The sequence below is a fragment of the Piliocolobus tephrosceles genome, chromosome 5 (genome assembly GCF_002776525.5).
Source record: "Piliocolobus tephrosceles isolate RC106 chromosome 5, ASM277652v3, whole genome shotgun sequence".
Taxonomy (NCBI): domain Eukaryota; kingdom Metazoa; phylum Chordata; class Mammalia; order Primates; family Cercopithecidae; genus Piliocolobus; species Piliocolobus tephrosceles.
In genome coordinates, this window is record NC_045438.1 from 666,995 (window position 1) to 683,376 (window position 16,382).

Consider the following 16,382-nt stretch of genomic DNA (forward strand, 5'->3'; position numbering starts at 1 on the left):
TCTGAATGAAATTAGCCATCCTAGACATCCAACAGTGGAGCCAGAATAACCAGGCTGTCATGCTCCAGTATATTGAGCACTATCAATCATTTTTCCTTCCAATGACTTTCTGTTTGTTTCCATAGTTATATGTTTGTAGGGAAACTGTATGTTTGCCCTAAACAGGTGTTTGAGTTTATCTTTTTGACACAGAGGACACAGAAATTTTGGATAATTCCATTGTTAGGAGGTGGCATTGGCCAATGTAGGTATCATTAAAATGGATTGTAGATGCCTAATAAATTGCATGTGAATTTACTTTTTCTGAAACTAAGATAAACTCTTTATGTCTTCTTATTAGCTTTCAGTGTTTTCAGAAAGAAAGAAAAGATTTAGAGAAAATTAGAACAGGAACTATTAAAATGGTTTTTCACTTGATATTCCAACATCTTAGAAAAAAGACCGAGGCTTTGTGCAGACCAGTGTAAAAAGATATGCCTTGTCTGTACATAACTAAGCCAGGAAAATGAACACTTTCCACTTAGTATTTATTTGTAAATTCATAATCAAAAAGGTAATAGTTACCATTCCTAACTTCTTCAAAGATACAGGGGATGAAAAAGGTCTTACAATAACCTCTTCAGAATAGATTTTTATGTGAAGGAAGTGCAGAATCACCAGTGCTTTCTTTTTGCCAGCATACCTCTGGGAGTTACATTGGGATTAAGTCTCCTCTAATCACCAATTGTTAGCTGACAAGGTGGACTTTGAACTCGTGAGTTCAAACATGCGGTTCTCTCATGTATGAAAAAAGAAAAAGACCATGTCAAAGCTAGTCTTTATCACTTGCCTGGCAATCAATCACATATCTTCCATGGAAAGCAGTTTTACATACAAAGTATTTGCTTTAAATACTTTATAGAAATAAAAGATGTGTACTGAGGATAACTTAAAAAGTAGCTCACATTTTTGAAAAGTGTAATTTCTTCATTACATTTTTTTTCATTATTGATAAGGTTTGGCTCTGTGTCCCCAACCAAATCTCACTTTGAATCGTAATCATCCACACAGTCATGAGAGGGACTCAGTGGGAGGAAATTGAATCATGGAGGTGAGTTTTTGCCATGCTGTTCTCGTGATAGTGAGTAAGTCTTAGGATATCTGATGGTTTTATAAAGGGTAGTTCCCCTGCACATGTCTTCTTGCCTGCTGCCATGTAAGATGTCACTTTGCTCCTCCTTGTCTTCTGCCATGATTGTGAGACCTCCCCAGCCATGTGGAACTGTGAGTCCACTAAATCTCTTTCCTTTATAATTTACCCAGCCTAGGTATGTCTTTATTAGCAGCATGAGAATGGACTAATACAGTAAATTGGTACCAATGGAGTAGAGTGCTGCTATAAAAATACCCGAAAATGTGGAAGCGACTTTGGAACTGGGTAACAAGCACAGGTTGGAACAGTTTGGAGGGCTCAGAAGAAGACAAGGAAATGTGGGAAACTTTGGGACATCCTAGAGACTGGTTGAATGGTTTTGACCAAAATATTGCTCGTGATATGGACAAGGAAGTCTAGGCTGAGGTAGTCTGAGATGGAGTTGAGGAACTTGTTGATAACTGCAGCAAAGGTGACTCGTTATGCTTTAGCAAAGAGACTGGTGGCATTTTGCCCACACCCTAGAGCTTTGTGGAACTTTGAGCTTGAGAAAGATCATTCAGAGTATCTGGTGGAAGAAGTGGCAAAGTGTTCAAAAGGAAGCAGAGCATAAAAGTCTGAAAAATGTGCAGCCTGAACATGCAACAGAAAAGAAAAACTCATTTTCTGGGGAGAAATCCAAGCCTGCGGAAGAAATGTGCATAAGTAATGAGAAGCCCAATGTTAATCACCAAGACAATGGGGAAACTGTCTCCAGGGCATGTCAGAGACCTTCAAGGAAGCCCCTCCCATCTCAGGCCCAGAGACCTAAATGGAAAAAGTAGTTTCATGGGTCAGACCCAGAGGCCCCTGCTGTGTGCAGCCTAGGAACTTGGTGCCTGTGTCCTGGCTGCTTCAGCCACAGCTAAAAGGGGCCAAGATATAGCTCAGTCTGTGGTTTCAAAGGGTGTAAGCCCCAAGTCTTGGCACCTTCCAAGTGGTGTTGAGGCTGTGGGTGCACAAAGGCAAGAATTGCAGTTTGGGAACCTCTACTTAGATTTCAGAAGATGTATAGAAACGCCTTGATGTCCAGGCAGAGGTGTGCTGCAGGGGCAGAGCCCTCATGGCAACCTCTACTAGGGCGGTTTGGAAGGGAAACGTAGGGTGCTAGCCCCTACACAGAGTACCCATTGGAGCACTGTCTAGTGGAGCTGTGAGAAAAGGGCCACCATTCTCTAGATCCCAGAAGGGTAGACCTACTGACAGCTTGCACCGTGCACCTGGAAAAGCCACAGACACTAAATGCCAGCCCATGAAAGCAGTCAGGAAGAGGGCTGTACCCTGCAAAGCCACAGGGTTGGAGCTGCCCAAGACCATGGAAACCCACCACTTACAACAGTGTGACCTGGATGTGAGACATGGAGTCTAAGGAGATCATTTTGGAGCTTTCAGATTTGACTGTCCTGCTGGATTTTGGACTTGTGTGGGGCCTGTACCCCCTCTGCTTTGGCCAATTTCTCCCATTTGGAATGGGTGTATTTACCCAATGCCTATACCCCCCATTGTATCTAGGAAGTAACTAACTTGCTTTTGATTTCACAGGCTCATAGGCAGAAGGGACTTACCTTGTCTCAGATGAGACTTTGGTCTTGGACATTTGGGTTAATGTTGCAATGAGTTAAAACTTTACAGCCTGTTGGGAGGCATGATTGGTTTTGAAATGTGAGGATATGAGACTGGGGAGGGGCGAGGGGCAGAAAGATATGGTTTGACTGTGTCCTCACCCGAATCTCACCTTGAATTGTAATAATTCCCGTGTGTCATGGGAGGAACCAAGGGTGTGGTAATTGGATCACGGGGGTGGGTTTTTCCCACGCTGTTCTCATGATAGTGAATAAATCTCATGAGATCTGATGCTTTTATAAAGGGAGTTCCCCTGCACATACCTGCTTGCCTGCTGCCACATAAGACATCCCTTCGTTCTTCCTTTGTCTTCCACCATGATTGTAAGGCCTCCCCAGCCACACTGGACTGTGAGTCCATTAAACCTCTTTCCTTTATATATTACCTAGTCTTGGGTATGTCTTTATTTGCAGCATGAGAATGGACTAATACAATTCTCCATATTAAGCTTTTCCTTTCCGTTATAAGGATAACATGATAAAATCACAGAATGGCTACAGAAAGAAAGTTTTTCTGAAAATAAGAAATGTACACCAAATTCCATTTGCTGATTAAATATTTTACTATGCTTTATGAATACCTAAAGATATTTAGCTTATCCCGTCACTATTCCTTTTAAGGAAAGCTTTTGGAATATGGAGTTTAATTGCCATTTAGACTAAATAGTAAAAATAAGGTTGTGCAATTTACATAAGTTTAACTTCTAATATGAAATTATCTCTCTGAAGTTTTAAATCAAATTGAGAATGGAAGCAACCTCCCCAAGAAGCATAAAAGACAGGCTGTAAAAGAAGTGCATGGAGAGGAGAGACAATAGTAGGCTATAGACAGAGGTATTCCTTTACTAGGGTGTATCATGGAGTCAGGAAGGAGAGGGGTGCAAAATTCAGGGTTGTAATCTGACTCCCTGGTAGCAGATACTTGTTTGGCAACGTCTGGATTTTATCAAAACTAGAATTGGTAAAGACTTCTCCATTTATTTCCACGTATATCCAATCAGTTACTAACTATTGATGATTCTACTTAAAAAATTTCTATTGGAGATACTGAATAAATATATAAATGTATTAATTAATACATGGATGAATGAATGAACAACTGGATGAATGAATAAATAAGGGACAACAGTGAAAGGTCCTTTGACTTAATACTTCTCAGGTGATAGTGAGATGCTCCATCCTGATTTCTGGGCAATCTGTCCAATCACAACAGAGCACCAGGCAGTGGATGGGGCACAGCAACTGAGATGCAGTGCTAAGGAAACAAAGATGGATTGAGTCAGACTTGTTATTTTAAATATGTCAGGTATCCAGGAAAATTAGAACAGAAGGGAATGTTAAAAATCCCACACTAGTTAATAGGGCTTAATCCAGGCACACAAAACGTCATGTCTTCTTGGTAACATGACTTCATTTTAAGTGTCACTCAGTGGTGGGCTGAGCTTCCTGGTCTACTTCCTAGCCTACTATGATCTCCTGGGTCAGACTGTATGTGGCCACTAGGGGATAGAGTGGCAGGCAGGAGCACGGAGAAGAAAAAAGGCAAGGAACACATGGCAGCAACCAACCAAAGTAACCTAACTTCAGCCACTCTTCAAACTTTTACAGTATTTTGGTTTATGTTCACCACTATGCCTTTTGTAATTCTTGTATTTTATAATTTTTTAAGCTACTATGGGACTTACGTTGATATAGAAAAGTCTTTTTTCTTCTTTTCCTTTGTTTTTTGACACACAACTAATTTGTTGCTTATTTGATCACACCAAAACTGCCAAGTGTCTGCATGTGGAGACGTGTGAAGAGTTAGGTTACATGCAACAATTGGGCAGTGTCATTCATTGTAAATTCATGGGAACATGATAGACATTTTCTCAGAATTTAACTGTCAGGTTCATCAGATGGGTGAACTGAATTCAGCTTCATATATTTACCAAGTTATGATATGTTGATTTATTGGGTTTTTATTCCATGAATGGGCTAGACCAGGTTTATTTGAGAGGCAATGCATATGAAGGGGGCAGTGGTAAAGTAAGTGTGAGTTATTTCACACTGCGTTCCTCCCATGACACGTGAGATTATTACAATTCAAGGTGAGATTCGGGTGAGGACACAGTCAAACTATATCTTTCTGCCCCTTGCCCCTCCCAAATCTCATGTCCTCTCATTTCAAAACCAATCATGCCTTCCAACAGGCCCTAAAGTTTTAACTCATTGCAACATTAATTTAATGTGAGTTATTTCAACTCTGTGTCTATTATATACTGCTAACTTGAAGAGAAAAGAAAGCTATCTTACCCCAAGCACCCTTTTTATAAAAATAAAAATTATCTTTGAGTAGCAATTTTACTAAAAGTGATTTTTCCATATTTTATCATCTTCAGTTAATACAAAATAATGGAATATTTTATAATCCTAATAATTTGCACATTAAAACTTTAAGTTTATTACTACTATAAGTATTCCTTTTTTTTTTTTTTTTTTTTTTTTTGAGGCGGAGTCTTGCTCTGTCACCCAGGCTGGAGTGCAGTGGCCAGAACTCAGCTCACTGCAAGCTCCGCCTCCCGGGTTCCCGCCATTCTCCTGCCTCAGCCTCCCGAGTAGCTGGGACTACAGGCGCCGCCACCTCACCCGGCTAGTTTTTTGTATTTTTTAGTAGAGACGGGGTTTCACCATGTTAGCCAGGATGGTCTCGATCTCCTGACCTCGTGATCCGCCCGTCTCAGCCCCCCAAAGTGCTGGGATTACAGGCTTGAGCCACCGCGCCCGGCCTTACTATAAGTATTCCAATGACAACTACTCTTTATTCAATTCCAGGTTTGTTGTCCCTGTAATAGATAATAGGTCAATTATTTGTGTTAACTAATCCATTGACTGATTCCCTCATTAAAGTAATCAAAAGTTCCAGTTTAATTGAAGAAATTTAGTGCTTTATATTTAGTATCATGTGGTAATTATCTTTGCCTTTCAGGCCATCAATTTTTTTTTTTTTTTTCCAGAATTGACTAGAATAAAAAATATTTTAAATGCTGTTTTAACTCTTCTTTTTAGCCACTTTCATGAAATGCAAGGTTAACAAAATTTTTAAAGAAGCTCTTTGACCAACTACTGATGGAAGCAAAGATGCCAAAATGCCAATTTTTAAAAACAGCCCTTGCAATACCTTCTACTTAGGTATATATACCTGAAAATAAGCAGAAATAGAGAATCTTCTGAAATGTTCACAGCACTTTCACATGAGTTTGAAACTCAGGTGTAGCCCAAAATGTGCAGATGATTATCAAATTTAAGCCCTTTTTAAAGCTTTATTTTTTGTTTTAGCCTTTATAGTATTAATTAAGAAATCTGTTCAACATCTAGGCAAGGCTTAAATGTCTTTCATATTTCTATCAGCTGGAAATGAGAAAAAGAAACACATTTCGTATGAAACATATTTTTCTACAAGATGAGAATGCAGAAATGTTTTCTCTAACAGTATCTATTTTAAGCCGGGCGTGGTGGCTCACGCCTATAATCCCAGCACTTTGGGAAGCTCAGGAGGGTGGATCACCTGAGGTTGGGAGTTCGAGACCAGCCTGACCAACATAGAGAAACCCCGTCTCTACTAAAAGTACAAAAAATTAGCCAGGCGTGGTGGCGGGTGTCTGTAATCCCAGCTACTAGGGAGGCGGAGGCAAGAGAATCGCTTGAACCTGGGAGGCAGAGGTTGCGGTGAGCCGAGATCGCGTCATTGCACTCCAGCCTGGGCAACAAGAGCAAAACTCCATCTCAAAAAAAAAAAAAACAACAGTATCTGTTTTATAGAAAGAATATCAAGAGAAGTAAAGCAAGTTTTTTTGCAAGGGAGGAGATGTGGGGAGATACCTAGATGACAGGCATGCTAATATTCCTTCTGGTTTATTTCACAATTCTATCCTTTGCTAAAGCAATGTTTACCTTGATTTGGGGTTTCTCATCTTGTCTTCCTCTTCCTGACTTGGCTTTAGCTTTTAAACTAAAAATAAAGATAAATGAAGGCAGAGAAGAATTTTTACTAGCAAGTGTTGCACAAGAAATAACTATAGTCTCATAAAGTTTTATCTTTATTGACTTCTTGCAATTTGAAATGTAGTTAAATCATAAGGCAAGGCTTCATACCATGTCCCTGAAGCTAAATACAGGACTTTTCTACTTACCTTCTTTAATAGAACTTATTTATTTTTAAACTTTAGTACAGTAAGATTTTAAAAATCTTAAACTACCAGTGTGGGCTAGGATTCCCTTTACAAGTTTTTGCAGAGGGACAGAGACTGCACACAGGAAACTTGATACAACTACTAATGTCACCAAATTAGATAATGTGTAACACAATGTCCAACTTTTGAACAAACACCATTTCAACAAATACCAGATTTGAAGATAGCCCCACTGAAATCTGAAATAAAATATTTCAAATCAGATAGAAGATTGTACAGATAGTCTTGAGCTTAAAAAAATCTGTAACATTTTAGTTTCAAATGCACTTTGTAAGTTAAGATTCAAACATACGCTTTGGGCACTTATGATCAAAATTTGGAATAATCGTATGGTAGGTTTCAATTCTTCCAAGTCAACTTGGGCATTACAAATACCAACTGAACTATCTATCACAAATATGTTCTGTTTCCTTGAAATACATTAGGTTTTTAAAAAATGACACTACTCACAGTGGGAGAAAAAAAATTATAATCAATTTATGTGGGTAATATTAATACAATAATATTAGAAATATTTTGCTATGCCGAGCTAATGTTTAGTAACTTTCTGAAAAAGTCTGTGAAGTGTCTACTTGACACAAATTTAGGTAAATATAAAAATTTTGAAATAAAAAAAGTCTTCTATACTTTTTATACTCTCTCCTTTGTATACTAGGGAGAAGTTGAAAGGTCTGGGAAACTTGTTAAGTCTTTTAAAATTTGCAATTTCTTGGCTAAAACACAACATGTTACTTGAGGTCATTCTTTCCAACTGAGTCACTGACTCAGGGCTCAGAGCATGGTGCTTAAATGTCAATGGAGACAAGCCCTTTGACTGTGATCCTCATCGCCATGATACAGTCTCATGTTCTGGATACTTCCATTCTTACAAAAAGCAACGCTTGCTTATTTATTATGTAGGGGAGAAAACATAATTTCTTTTCTTTCCTTTTTAGGCTCTTCGTTGAGATAGTTTCCTGAAAACAAACATCGGATTAACAAAAGAGACAAGCGGAAGTTTATTAATATATGTTGTACCATCATGCAGGAGAGGCCTCAGTTCAAAAGTATTCCTCTGTCAAGGCAGTGGCTTAGGGGACTTGCTTAAATAGTATTTCAACCAAGAACCATCAATCTGATATAGTCGAAAGACAAAGGAGAGAGCAGTTTCAGTCTTTCAAAAGGTAGGAGAACGTAGGAAGACAGTAAAATGTGTCTGCAGTTTTTTCTGTTGCCTCCTGGTGACTTCTCTGGGCTGATAAGCAAGCTCTGTCTCAAGGAAGGATTGACGACCTGCCATCAGGCAAACAGAGCCTGAGACAGAGTGTTCCCCTGTGTTTTCAGTGTTTGTAATCTAACAATCCTCACTATTTTGGAGAGAAATACTTTGGTTTCCTTCAATAAAAATCTGAGAGTTCCTAATGTAGAAATACTGTGTCTAATTCATATAGCGGGGGACTAATTTAGTGTTTGTTGAATTGAATTTATTTAAAGTCGGCTTTCTTTTCTCCTTCCAATTTCACATTGTGACTTTTACTGTTTTCTTTGTTGTGTGCCTGCATTAGACCACCACTTACTGATTTTTGCACTACTTAATGGGAGCAGGACAGGAAAGTTGCCTATTTGATTCTGAGCCTGAATCAGATAAATAGTAACATTTTGGAAGCTTCCAGGAAAGGATAGGAAGCAGAAGGAACGTGCTGTCAGGGATTTTTCTGCCTACTAGGGTATTGGTGCAGTAGAAAAGAAGGTGTAGAAGTAAGATGGGCTTGCTTTCAAACTTCCACCACTTCCTAGGAGGAGTTTGTCATCTTAAATGGGAAGAACGAGGCTCACCTTTAGGGATGCTGGGAAGATGAAATAAAACGTTACACATAAAGCATCCAGGATAATGCCAAACGTACAAATGGTAGCTATTAAAATCTGAACCAGAAAGATTATGGTGTTACAAAATAAGAGATTTCTTTTTAGGTTACATTGCTTGCTTAGAAATTACTTACCCTTTCAAAATAGGTTTCAGTTGTCCCCTTTCACTTCCATGATATGTGAAGAAAGCTGATCCCATCCGGAGAACTCACCCACCATGGAGAAGACAGCTGAGTACTCCACCATTACACAGAACAACTCCCTGCCACGGTTAGGGTGGGTAAACTATGCCAGAGCCTACGTTGCTGATTAACATGTTAGAAGCAAGTAGTATCCCTTAGAAATCAATCCATAAATATAAAATCTTGAAGAATTCCTCTGATAAAAGACAAAGAGATACACATTGGCTTGTACAATAGAATTCAACTGTAAAAGTAACATATGAAAAAATGATACAGATTAACAATTTTTTTTAAAGGCAGATAAAAATTCACAAGTCAAGTGCAAATGAAGGAAATCTCAAAATACAATTAAATGTGAAAGACGTCTCCCTTCCAGGACGTGAAACTTAATCATTCCCACCCTAAATCTTAAAATATGGACTGTTCTTAACGATTTGCTTCCAAAGAATCAACCATGAAGAAAGAGAAAAAGAGGGGAGACAGGAAGGAGAAGAAACTTTACAGTGGAGAAAACTACCCGACACTATCTTGCCCAGGTATGAAGGATAACATCACCAGTAATAAGTCATGTCTCCAGTCTAACCATGAGAAGAACGTCAGATAAATCTTCCTCTCTACTAAATAACTGATCACTGTTCCTTAAAACTTTCAAGATCACACACACACACACACACACACACACACACACAGAGAGAGAGAGAGAGAGAGAAAAGATTAAGAAACTGTCACAGACCAGAAGAGATTAAGGAGACACAACAAGTACAACAAGTACATGTAATGTGGTATTACTAAATGGGATTCTGGAATAGAGAAAAGATACCAGTTTAAAAAATAATAATAATAACTTGTGAAATCTGAATAAAGTCTGAGGTTTAGTTAGTAGTAATGTATCAATATTTTCTTACTGTGACAAATGTATCATGGTAATGTAAGATATTAGTAATAGGAAAAATTGTGGGGAAAGATATTATCTTAATAACTTTTTAAAAAATCTAAAGCTATTCTAAAAGGAAAAGATGATTTTGACCCATTGTGGAAAGCAATGTAGTGATTCCTTAAAGACTTAAAAACAGAACTACTATTGAACCCAGCAATCCCATTATTGAGTATATACCCAAAGAAATATAAATCATTCTATTATATCAGACACATGCACATATATGTTCATTGCAGCACTATTCACAATAGCGAAGATATGGAATCAATCTAATGTCCATCAGTGGCAGACTGGATAAAGAAAAATTTGGTACATATACACCATGGAATACTATGCAGACATAAAAAAGAGTGAGATCATGTCCTTTGGAGGGACATAAATGGAGCTGGAGGTCAATATCTTTAGCAGGAACAGAAAACCAAATACTATATGTTCTCACTTATAAGTGGGAGCTAAATGATGACAGAGGAACAGCAGACACTGGGATCCACCAGAGGGTTGAGGTTGGGATGAGGGAGAGGATCAGGAAAAATAACTAATGAGTACTTGGCTTAACACCTGGCTGATGAGATAATCTATATAACAACCCCCATGACACAGGTTTACCTATATAACAAACCTGCACATGTGCCCCTAAACCTAAAAGTTGAATTTTTAAAAAGATGATTTTGAAAAGGGAAAAGCACTTACTAATCAAGAATGTTTTCATATATTAAATAATATACAATTCACAATAACATTATAAGAGTCATGACAAACATGGGGATGTAGGATCAAATTATAAACAGCCAAAACTTAGAAATACAGGTAAGTAGGGAAAAACACAACTGTAATGGAAGACTTTCACACTCTTTTCTCAGCCTTTGATCTCAAAAAAGCAAAATTTAATATTTAATTGTATTTTATGCAAATTAAATTTAATACTTATTTGTAGAAAATACAAAAATTTAATACTTATTTGTATTTTAAATTTAAAGAGAGTGAGAATAAAATCATGCAGCTGAATTAGGATACGATATCTATACTAAGGTTTGTACAATAGTTAATCATATACTAGGACATAAGAAAAACTATATATTCCCAAAAGTTGAGAATGAATAGACCGAAGTAGCTGGCTACAATAAAATTAACCCACACACACAAAGTTGAATGACAAACTACCAAAAATACAAAAACACTTAAGTTTTAAAATATTCTCTGGCAAAAAAGAAAGATTAAAATAAAAATCAAGATGCTAATGCAGGTCAGTTTTAAAATTCAAACAATGAAATCTTACATGTCAGAAAACATGGGATGTGACTACAGCAGAATTTAAACAAGAATTCTGTTTTAAATATGCAACATTTTTTTAATTTTAAGGCTGAATAGTATTTTGTATGTATCCATTTTCTTTATCCATTCATCCAGGGATGGACACTTAGGTTTATTCCACATTTTAGCTACTATGAATAATGTAGCAATGAACATGACAGTGCAGATATTCTTTCACATACTGATTTCATTTCTTTTGAATACATACCCAGTGTGGGGTTGCTGGATCATATGATAGTTACATTTTTAATTTTTTGAGGAACCTCCATCCTGTCTTCCACAATGGCTGTACTCATTTACATGATCACCAATAGTGTACTAGAGTTCCCTTTTCTTCACATTCTCACCTATGTGTTACCTTTTTCAAAACAGCTATTCTAACACGTGTGAAGTAATATCTCATTGTGGTTTTATTTTATATCTCTCTGATATGAGCATTTTTTTCATATACCTGTTGGACGTATTTGTCTTCTTTTGGGAAATGTCTATTCAAATCCTTTGCCCATTTTCAACTGGGTTATTTGTTCTCTTGCTATTGAACAATGTGATTTCCCATATATTTTAGATATTAACTCTTTTTATCAGATGTATGGTTTGCAAACACTTTCTCCCATTGCATACATTCCCGACAACATGGATAAACCTGGAAGACATTATATTAAATGAAATAAGCCAGGCCTGGAAATACTAACACTATATGATGTTGCTTACATGCGGAATCTAAAAAACTCTAACTCACACTAGGAGAGAGAAGAGGGGTGGCTATCAGGGGCTGGTGGTGGGGAAAGCAAAGAGATTGAGGAGGTGATGGCCACATAATTTCAATTACACCACAAGAGGAATAGGTTTAAGAGGTCTAATGTACAACATGGCGATTATAGTTGATAACAATGTATTGTATACTTGGAAGTCGCTAAGAAAGTGGAATTTAAGTGTTCTAACCACAAATAAATATGTGAGGTAATGCATGTTAATAAGCTTTATGTAACCATTTCACAATGTATACATATTTTAAAACATCATTTACACTATAAATATGTATAATTTTGTCAACTAAAAAATAAGCAGATTGTATTATATATATAATATTTTTAATATTCAAAAGACATTGAAAGAATGTAAAGGCACTAACCATGTATTCAACTCAAACACTCGGGAGAAAAATTCAACAAAACAAACTCGAAGAAGGACAACTGTAGGTACTAAAGCAGAAATCCAGCATTTGAAAATCTAAAGATAGTAGAATCAATAAACTCAAGATATAAACCTTTAAGGAAAAACTATAAACTTTTATAAATATAATTTAAAAACTATGGAGAAAATTCAAAATTAAGAAATAGAAAGAAGGAAAACAACAGAATATGAAAGGCCAGATATGGTGGCTGACGCCTGTTATCCTAACCCTTTGGGAGGCCAAGCAAGGAAGACCTCTTGAGGCCAGGAGTTGGAGAACAGCCTGGCAAACCTAACAAGACCTTGTCTCTGCAAAACAAAACAAAATATGAACTATTACTATGAAGAACTTTATGTCTATAGATGCAAATATCTCAACATGAAAGATTTTCTACACAATATGTTACTGGAATTTTTTCAACAATATGAAAACCTAAAGTATTAAATAGTCATGTTATAACTTGACCAGTCTATATATGTGACCGAACAGAACATTAGTAGATTTCCTGTGTGTTACTCAAACTTTCCTTCTAGGCAGTAACTGAGTCTGAAGTTCTAAAACCATGTGTCTGATATGAAAGCCACTGGGGCTGGTTCTTGCTTGGATTCATGGACTAAAGAGAATTTGGATCCCAAACAGCTGGCACAAGTGGGCTCTGAAGTTCATGAGAACAAGAACTAAATCCAAATAAAAGGGTATGTAACTTATGAAAGGCAAAATGAAGCTAAGGGTTTTTTGGCAGGGCCTAGAAAGGTGGTCAAGAAGAAACCAAGCCACAGGTAGGGTTAAGAGGTATTAATGACTCTAGCAATACCACTACTGGGTATCTACCCAAAGGAAAAGAAATCATTATATGAAAAAGACACTTGCACATGCATGTTTATAGCAGCACAATTCACAATTTCAAAAATATGGAACCAGCCTAAATGGCCATCAATCAATGGAGTGGATAAAGTGTGATATATATATATATATTCTAGAATACTACTCAACAATAACAAGGAATGAAACAATGACATTCACAGCAACCTGGATGGAATTAGAGACCATTATTCTAAGTGAAGTAACTCAGAAATGGAAATCCAAACATCCAACATCATATGTTCTCACTTATAAGTGGGATCTAAGCTATGAGGATGCAAAGGCATAAGAATGACATAATGTACTCTGGGGACTTGGGGAGAAGGGTGGGAGGGCATGAGGTATAAAAGACTACCCACTGGGTGAAGTGTACACTGCTTGGGTAATGGGTGCACCAAAATCGCAGAAATCACACCTAAAGAACTTACCATGTAACCAAACACCACTGTTCCCCAAAAACTATTGAAATCACAAAAATAATAAAAACAAAATACCTTCAGCCTCTGCCAGGACTCCAGACAAGTCTTTTCTCATTGTAGCATCAGGCTTGACTAAAAGTGTGAGTCCTCTAAATCAGGTCTATATGCAGATAAAAGGCCAGCAGGCTTCAGACTTAGGAAGAGCCAATATTTTAATTCAAGTCTAAAGGCATACAAACAAACAAACAAACATAAAAGATGTCCCAACTCAAGGACATTCAGGCAGAAGGAATTTCCTCTTATTCTGGGAATAGTCAGCTTATTGCTCTATTCAGCCTTCAACTGACTTGGTAAAGCCCACCCACATGCAGGAAGGCAGCCTTCTTTACTCAGTCAATCAATTTAAATGTTATATTTATCAAATAACATCTTCACAGAAACACTCATAACAATGCTTGATCAAATATCTGGAAAGGCCACAGCCCAGTCAAATTCACACATAAAATTAACCATCACATCCCCAGCACACCCAACATACAGTCATAAGATAAGTATAGGATACCTGCAATAGACATTTCCATTCAAAAGAGGTGCAAAACAGTCATGGTCCATAGCAATTCTGAAATATATGTAGAGACATGTTTCCATTCCCTTGACCAAGGCTCAATCCTATTACCTAGGAATACTTCTCTATGACTCTTGACTATATTCTGGACTTTTGGCTCATCTCTCTGAGTGATATTTTCATAAAAAGTGTTTCATGTTCATAGTTAAGTCATCTTTGCTAACTTCCTTTTGCCTATAGTAATTCAGGAGTTCCAAAAGCCTCTCTGAATTTTGTACTGCCTTTGTGTCTTATAGTTCAAGCTGATACAATTTCTTATAAAACCTTATGGGCTTTATTTTTATCAATTTACTTTCTACTCTTTTAGATAAAAGTCTTCAACATATATCTTTAAGATAGTCCCTCTCTATCTCAGGCTCCGGACTAGACATGTAAGTTTGTGTGAATTCAGTGTAATAGAAGCCACGTGTGGATGAAGCTGCCTGAAGTGACAGAATAAATAGAGTGCTTATGACCAAACCTATGTATCAACCCCTTCAAAAAAACAATAAAATTAAAAATTAAAGAGAATCTGGGTCATTTTCATTTACAATGAATAAGATAGGTCAAGATTTATGTTTTATCCTTGAAACATTAAATGTCCTCATAAATAAAATTGAAATTGTTGATATTTGCGAGGAAAAATTACCGTAAGAATTGCTATATACCAAATGTCAAAATTCATATGTTGGAATCCTAACTCCCAATGTGACAGTATTAGGAAGTGAGACTCTTGGAAGGTGAGTAGGTCATGAGGGTGGAGCCCTCGTGAGTGGGGTTAGTGACATAGAATGGATCTCAGAGAGCTCTCTGTCTTTCTACCATGTAAAGATACAATGAGAAGTTGACAGTCTGTGATATGGTTTGGATCTTTGTCCCCACACAAATCTTATGTTGAATTGTAATTCCTAATACTGGGGGAGGGACCTGGTGGGAGGTGATGGGATCATGGGGGCAAATTTCCCCCTTGCTGTTCCCATGATAGTGAGTGAGTTCTCATGAGATCTGATGGTTTAAAAGTGTATGGCACTTCCCTCTTCTCTCTCTCTGTCTCTCCTGGCCACGTGAAGACACTTCCCCTTCACCTTCTGCCATGATTGTAAGTTTCCTGAGGTCTTCCCAGCCATGCTTCCCATGCAGCCTGCAAAACTGTGATCAATTAAACCTCTTCATAAATTACCCAGTCTCAGGTATTTCTTTATAACAGTGTGAAAATGGACTAATACAGAAAATTGGTATCAGAGAATTGGGATATTGCTATAAAGATACCTGAAAATGTGGAAACAGCTTCAGAACTGGATAACAGACAGAGGTTGGAACAGTTTGGAATGCTCAGAAGAAGACAGGAAGAGGAGGAAAAGTTTGGAACTTCCTAGAGACTTGTTGAATAGTTTTGACCAAAATGCTGATAGTGATATGGACAACGAAGTCCAGGTTGAGGTGGTCTCAGATGGAGATGAGGAACTTGTTGGGAACTAACAGGAGTAAAGATCACTTTTGCTATGCTTTAGCAAAGAAACTGGTGACATTGTGCCATTTCTCTAGAGATCTGTGGAACTTTGAATTTGACAGAGATGATTTAGGTTATTTAGTGAAAGAAATTTCTAAGCAGCAAAGCATTCAAGATGTGATCTGTAGCACTATATTTAAAACTATGGATGGGAATTTTCCCCATTCTTGGTTACACTGTAGTGCAAGAAAATTCCTGGCTCTCTCTGTTGCACAACTGACTTATGCCATTCTGCTGTTGCTGTATGGAATTAAGGAACATGACTGTATTTGATTTTTGAAAATAAACAAACAAATTAAAAATTAAAAAATATGTGCTCTGGCTGCTTCTAACAGCATACGCCCATATGCATGAACAAAAAGATTGTCTGAAACTGGAACTTATATTTAAAAGGGAAGCAGAGCACAAAAGTTTGGAAAATTTGCAGCTTGACCATGTGGTATAAAGGAAAAATCCATTTTCTGGGGAGCTGGCTGCAGAAATTTGCATAAGTAAAGAGAGCGTGATATGGTTT

The 16,382-nt window shown here is 37.4% G+C and overlaps 1 non-coding gene across 1 annotated transcript; it reads left to right on the plus strand.

Moving 5' to 3' along the window:
* Window positions 1–15,994: 15,994 nt before the first annotated feature.
* LOC111530100 lies at window positions 15,995–16,131 on the plus strand. The gene has a single exon (XR_002727712.1). It is a non-coding gene; the product is annotated as a small nucleolar RNA SNORA46 (small nucleolar RNA).
* The last annotated feature ends 251 nt before the right edge of the window (window positions 16,132–16,382 follow it).